Source organism: Lepidochelys olivacea (genome assembly GCF_965140295.1).
Source record: "Lepidochelys olivacea isolate rLepOli2 genome assembly, chromosome: 1".
Taxonomy (NCBI): domain Eukaryota; kingdom Metazoa; phylum Chordata; order Testudines; family Cheloniidae; genus Lepidochelys; species Lepidochelys olivacea.
The window spans coordinates 269,654,240-269,661,722 of record NC_140411.1 but is presented as its reverse complement, the minus strand read 5'-3'; the positions used below and the strand labels follow the sequence as shown (position 1 = coordinate 269,661,722).

The window sequence follows — 7,483 nt, the reverse complement described above, 5'->3', positions numbered from 1 at the left end:
ACTGCCAGAGAGCTCCTGGGACTCCTTCAAGGCCATCATCCAGAAGGGGCAACTGGTGGCAAAAACATCACTGCAGTCGGCCCTCAACCCTGCCAACAGGACTGCCAGGACCATCTCCATGGCTGTGGTGATGAGACAGGCTTCATGGCTTGGGATTCCCAAAGGACATGCAGACCATAGTGGAGGACCTTCCCTTTGAAGGTGTAAAGCTCTTTGTTGAGAAGGTACCTTCTTGAAGGATTTCAAGGCCACCCTCAAGGCCACCCTGCACCACACCAAAGCAAAAGAGATGTTTTAGCCCTCAGTACAAGCAATGGCCTTATGCGTCCCAATTCCTGTAATGACAACACTATGAGTCCCAAAGAAAAAAGGACAATGGAAGTCTTCCATCTCCCAATCCTCGACCCAACCACCTGCTCCTAAGCACCACTTTTGGTGGGCAGGTCAAGGTGCCACGAGTCCTCTCCCCACTACTACCTGTGCCCATGCACCCATTTGGCCACCGTTTGGCAGCATGCTACAATGCCTGGCAGCATATAATGTTGGACAGATGGGTCCTAGAAATTGTCAGATCCGGTTACTCCATCCACTTGACCTCCTTATCCCCTCCACAACACCCTTCCCCATCCCTCTTCAGAGACTCGTCTCACGAGAGTCTACTATGCCAGGAGATAGATCGACTCCTGAAGTTAGGAACACTAGAACCAATTCCTCAACATCTACAAGGTGAGGGATTTTACTCTTGTTACTTCCTAACACCCAAAAGAAAGGGAGGTTGAAGACCCATTCTGGACCTCAGAGCTCTCAACGAGTTCATCAAAACTCAGAAGTTCAATATGGTCACCTTATCAACGATCATTCCATCATTGGAATACGGAGACAGGTTTTTGGCCCTTGACCTACAAGATGCCTACTTTCACATTTCAATACTACCGACTCTCAGACATTTTCTCAGGATCACTCTGGGGCACGACCACTACAGAGTCCCCCTCTTCAGACTTTCAGTGAACCTGAGAGTATTTTCCAAAGTTCTCTCAGTGGTGACCACTCATCTACGATCATAAGGGATAATGATCTACACTTACCTGGATGATTGTTTCCTCAGACTCCAATTGCTTCAAGAGGCTCATCGAGCCACCAAGGCGACGATATGCTTGTTCACGGAACGCGGCCTACAGATCTATTCCCAGAAGTCAACCCTCACACCAGGGCAATGTCTGGAATTCATACGGGCTGACCTAGATGCGCTACAGGCCAAAGCCTTCCTACCTCAAGACAGGTTTCTATCCCTGGTCTCTCTTATAGACACAGCTCAATGCATCCCTCAAGTGCCAGCTGGAATCTGCCTCCAACTCCTGGGACATATGGCAGTAAGCACAGTGGTGATTCCGCATGCCATACTCCACATACGATGCCTACAGATGTGGTTCAGTTCAGTTTACAGACTGAACAGAGACAGTCTGTGCAAACTCCTGCCACTACCCACCAGGATCAAGAACTCCCTGGACTGGTGGAAGAACCCAACCAATGCATGCAAAGGGATCCCCCTTTCACAGGAGTCATCTTTGTCACTCCTTACCACCGACGCATCCCTCATAGGATGGGGTGTGCATTTAGTCTCATAATGCAAGGCAAATAGTCAACTGAAGAGATATCCCTGCACATCAGTCTCCTCGAATTCAGAGCAGTCAGGAATGCCTGCACCCATTTCCTCCCTCTGATAACAGGATCACATACCAAAATCCTAACAGACAACATAGCCTGCATGTATTATATCAGCCGTCAACGGAAGGGCCAGATCGCCCTCCCTATACATGCAAGTGATGAGACTATGGAATTGGTGCATCTCTCACAACCTCACCTTGCCTGCAGCTTACCCCCTGGGCATGCAAAACTTGATTGCGGACAAGCTCAGTCACACATTCCCACACAATCATGAGTGGGAGATGCACCCATCAGTACTTCACAACTTGTTCACACAGTGGGGAACATTGTCCACAGATCTGTTCACCACTTACCAGAACAAAAAGTGTCCATGATACTGTCCCAGGGTGTGGATCAGACAGCACTATCTGGGCAATGCTCTCCTCCTCCCATGGGACAAGGGCCTTCTTTATGCCTTCCCTCCATTTCTTCTTCTGCTGAAGGTCCTACTAAAGATAAAGAGGGATGGAGCTTATGTAATTTTGATTGCTCCCACGTGGCCAAGACAGACCTGGTACCCTTACCTGATGCAGCTCACGACGTGCCCACGGATCTCCATTCCAGCCACTCCACACCGTCTCTCTCAGGACAAAGAGTGTACCATGCATCCCAACCTGGGGATCCTCCGCCTCAAAGCATGGATCTTACGTGGTTCCAGCACCTAGAGAGCTCCTGCTCAAAGGAAGCACAGGAGGTTCTACTGCACAGTAGAAAGTCCTCCACACAACACACTTACCTGCAGAAATGGTCCAGGTTCCAGATTTGGTGCATGTCCCACAAATCTCTCCAGTGTCAGCAACTCTTCCACATACTCTGGAATATGCTCTAACCCTTAAAAAAATCGGGATTATCCCTGAGCTCTCTCAGGGCCCACCTAGCAGCTATCATGGCATTTCACTAACCTGTAGAGGGGTACTTAGTACTCTTGCACCCAATCACTAAAAAGTTCCTTAAGGGAATAACAAACCTCTTCCCTCAACCTCGGCTTCCTACCCCCTAGTGCTGAAGGGGCTGACCAGGCCCTCCTTTGACCCTATGGCCACCTGTTCACTAGCATACCTGTAGATGGAAACAGTTTTTCTGATAGCAATTACCTCGGCTTGAAGAATACGAAAAATAGCAGCTCTGATGGCGCATCCCCCATACATTGTGTTCTTCCCAGATAAGATTACTCTCAGACTGCATCCAAGGTCCATCCCTAAAGTGACCTACTCATTTTACATGAATCAGTCTATACCTCTTCCTGCCTTCTACCCCAAGTCTCACCGAGACAATAGGGAGACCATACTACATACCTTAGACGTTAGAAAAGTCCTTGCATTCTAGCTCGATAGGACAAAAGCCTTCAGGAAGTTCCCTAGGCTATTCCTCTCTATGGCAAAAAGGTCTAAGGGCTCAGTGATATCAGACCAAAGACTCTCCAAGTGGGTCTTGACTTGCATCAGACAGTGCTACCAAATTCGAAACATGACCCCTCCAGATTCGGTCTTTACATATTTCATGAGATCGACCTTCTCATCTGTCGCCTTCTTTAAGAAATCTGAAGAGCGGTGACATGGGCATCAACACCTTCGCAGAACATTATGTGACTCTGTCTTTGATGCCATCTTTGGCGCCACAGTACTATCATCTGTAACTAACCTAACTCCGAAGTCCCAAGGAGTACTGCTTGGAAGTCACCTACAGCAGACCATCCATGGGGCACTAGTCAAAGAAGAAGTTACCTTCTGCAGTAACTATGGTTTTTCGAGATGTGTGTGCCTATGGATGCTTCACTATCCGCCCTCCTCCCTCTACTTTGGAGTTCTCACTTATGACTCTGTGGTAGAGAAGGAACTGAAGATGGTTAGCCCACATGCGCTGGCTAGCCTCGTGGCACAGAACAAGGAGAGACAGCGCATGTGCAGGCCCAACGGACACTGCTACCAAAGTTCTTCAATCAGCAGTGAAAGGGCACAGACATACCTATAGTAGAGCACCCATAGGGACACACATCTCAAAGAACCATTGTTACTGCACAAGGTGAGTAACTTCTTCTTTGGTACCACAGAAGTCCCATGGAAGAAGGACAATTTCTCCTCTCAATTGTCTGAAGACTTTTTGTCAGTCTTCTTAGAACTCACTTGTGTTTTACCCCCGAAGTGCTGCCCGGCTCTCTTAATTGGCCAAATGGGCACACCTGTCCTGGCATAGGAGCGCTGGACCCACTTCAGTTACAGGGACCAGCTACCCTGGGACACTTGCTTTCTTAAATTAAAATGTAAGTTTATCTGAAATCAGCAAGACAAATAAAAATAACTACAAGATTGCAACACAAACTGTCAAAAGGCAAGATATGTATAATTAAAGCAGATACCGTTTCTAATTGTGCAGCCTTAACTTTGAAACTCCAACCTTTCCTCACATTGAATTAAGGCTGTGATTTTAACAGGACTTTAACAGCTTCTGAATAATCATTTAAACTTATTATTCCTGTGAATTGTTTTTTATGGTCTCTTGCATATGTGCTGGAACTAGGGGTGCTGCCACACCCCCTGGCTTGAGGTGGTTTCCATCATATGTGGGGTTTACAATTTGGTTCAATGGCTCTCAGGACCTCCATTATACAAATTGTTCCAGCACCCTGGTCTGTTGTGAGTATAGGAGATAATCAGAAATGCCTCTTGACAAAATCCCTGAGTAGTTATTATTAAGCATTTGACACCTATGCAAAAGACAGAGGAAAGAAAGCAAGACACTGAAAAAAGGAAAGAAGTCAGGATCAGATTTTGATTAATTCATGTCAGGAGACTTGTTTTCTTTTTAGTGTAACTATATTAGTTGATTTGCTTTATTATTCAGTTAAATGGAATATGTGACCATCAATCATATTTCTGTACAGTTGACCATTAATTTAAAAAAAACACTAGTTTTACAGACACAGTATTCTCTGAGTGTTTGATGCACACAATTGGTCTGTTCTCTAAAACAAACAGAATGCAGTACATAGATGCTGGTAGAATGAACTACTGCCTCTGGAAAAAATGATGAAATCTACATCAGCCATTAGGTATAATATACATACAGGAATAGGACAAGAGCAGTCATGGGACCAATGTTTCCTGCTTTGAATATAAATGTCTTGGCTTTTCCTCAGCATTTATACAGCAGTAGGATATTATTAGTGTTTGTCAATAAAAATAACAGACCTCATGGATGGATCTCAAATCAGTAAAATAAATATATAAGTGGATTTAAACATTACAAATACATATATATTTTAAAACAATATACAGTATGTGAAAAGCAGTTACTTTCCTGTCAAGTTCAGGATTCTGTGTTTCAACAGCAGGAACCAATGACCACACAAACATCTAACAATGTAGGAAAGCATTGTGCTTTAGTGTAAGTGATGTGCCCAATTGCAGGGGAAAAACTGAAAGTCTTGGCAGGTAAGTAAAAGGGAAGTGATAGCTAAATACAATATTACGCGTTCTTTTTCCTGAATGCCAAAAATGTTTAAAGAATGCAATATCCTCTAACTAATTGTTTTTCTGCTTTGTGATAGAAAAAACAGCTATTGTTCTGCTCTCAGTAAGAGCTATTTATATACTGTTCTGTAGAACACACTTTTCTATTAGGATAATCTTCCACCTATGCAAAAAATGTAATCAATTTAAAATACTCAAATGTAGTTAATGTCTTACTTTCTCATTGCATGCCTTTATTCACATAAAGTATTTTTTTTTAGGTTTCTTGGGCTCAATTCAAAGTTTGATTTGCAGACCTCATGTGTAAAAAGGATTCTTTTACCTCATTGAGAAACTAGGACCACCTGCATCTTTGAATGAATGATAGCAGGAAATAGCAATATGAGGAAGATTGTCCTTTTAAGAAACAAGCTAAATGTTTTTTTTCTCTCTGGTAGATTCTACAAGTGACTCCACAGATCTTGAATTTTAGTTTAGAGTTCCCCAGGGAGTCTTCACATCCTAGCCACCATCTAGTACAGTGGAAGGCAAACTACCGCCCACGGGATCCAGCCCATCAGGGCTTTCAATCTGGCCCACAGGATTGTCAGTCCATGGTGCAGCGGAGCTAAGGCAGGCTCCGCTGCCCTGACCCCACACTACTCCCAGAAGTGGCCAGCACCATGTCCCTGTGGCCCCTGGAGAGGAGGGGAGGGCAGAGGGCTCCATGCGCTGCCCTCGCTGCAGGCACCGCCCCCCCCCCCGCAGCTCCCATTGGCCGGAAATGGGGAACCGCGGCCAATGGGAGCTTTGGAGGTGGTACCAACAGGCGAGGACAGCGCATGGTGGACCTGCCTGCCCCACCCCACCCCACCCCACCCCCAGGAGCCACTGCTGGACATGCTGGCCACTTCCCGGAGCAGCGCGGAGCCAGGGCAGGCAGGGAGGTAAGCGGCACTGGGCTGGAGCCTGCATCCCGAACCCCTCCTGCACCCCGCGCCCCTGCCCGGAGCCCCTTAGCCCCCTCCCTTGAGCCCCCTGCTGCACCCCCCCTGCACTCCACACCCCTCCTGCACCCCAATCCTTGCCCTGAGCTCCTTCCTGCACCCCGCACTCCCTCCTGCACCCCAACCCTCTGCCCCAGCCCTACATTTATGGCCCTGCATACAATTTCCCCACCCAGATGTGGCCCTGGAGCCAAAAAGTTTGCCCACCCGTGATCTAGTAGCTGGTTAGTAACTGGTGGGCTGAATGGCTAATGCTACCTTAGCTCCATCAGAGGCATGGCTTATAGGAGTCCTGACTGGAGGAGCACCCAGGTCTATTGGTCTGGCTGGGCTCTTTAAGCCAGAAGGAGGCACAGGAAATTGTGCAGCAAGGTGAATTTTTGGGTGGCTGCTTTATTGGATTCTGCCTTCTTACCTGACTCCTGCTTTTCTGGTTCTTGCCTTCCTACTTTGCTCCTGATCCCTGCCCCTGATTTCTGACCCTTGGCTTGACAGCTGACTCTGGCTCTGACCTCTGGCACAACTAGTCTGATCAGCAACTCTGATTGCCTAAGACCCAGTCATGACAGGGGTCTTATCTCCACTAGTAATTTGCCCAGACTTCAGCAACTGATGATTAACCACTGGTATATTTGCACTCATGCCCAAATGTAGACAAGGGAAACTATTTGTAGTTGTGAAGCTTACCCCAATGTCATGCGGGAGTAAGCTCCAAAAATGCAAATTGCCGCTTTCCTTGTGTACAAGATTTTGCAACAGTGCAGCTACAGTTTTCTAGCCAACCACCAATTACTGGAATTGGGGCAAATTCCCAATAGGTCTTAGCCCTTGGTAGATTGGATGAATGGACTATCACCTATTTCCCCAAAACCTCTGTTTATCCACTTTTTTTTTTTTTACCATTTTTCCTTCTTTGTTCATTGTCCTCTGTACTTGTTGCTATTTTTTTACATTACTTACTCTTCAAGTTCCCACTTAAGTAACTTTACAAATCACTTTACAAATATAAGATTGAGAATGTGGTTCATAATCATCTTATTTGTTATGTTATTGGACTTATTTTGCTCGTATACTGGCTATATCTTATATCTATATCTTATATCTTTTCAGCAGGGTGAGTGAATTTTTTGTCGTACCAGGTTTTGCTACTAGATCTGAACTCATTTTTTTCCCCTCAAAGTTTTTTGGGGATGGTGATGGGGAAGGGGAATAGAGGGACTCTTGCAGTTGAAGGAAACAAGTTCCAGCTCTGACATGCTTCATTCCTTTATCTCTTTTATAGAGCCCAATCTAGTCCCCCATTTAAATCAATAGTCTTTCCAC

The 7,483-nt window shown here is 45.9% G+C and overlaps 1 long non-coding RNA gene across 1 annotated transcript; it reads right to left on the bottom strand.

Annotated features, from left to right (window-relative positions):
- On the bottom strand, nucleotides 1–6,648 carry LOC311530795. The gene is made up of 4 exons (XR_014714095.1): nucleotides 6,576–6,648; nucleotides 2,229–2,376; nucleotides 2,019–2,150; nucleotides 1–265 (listed from the first exon to the last, which is right to left on the bottom strand). It is a non-coding gene; the product is annotated as an uncharacterized lncRNA (long non-coding RNA).
- Nucleotides 6,649–7,483: the final 835 nt, after the last annotated feature.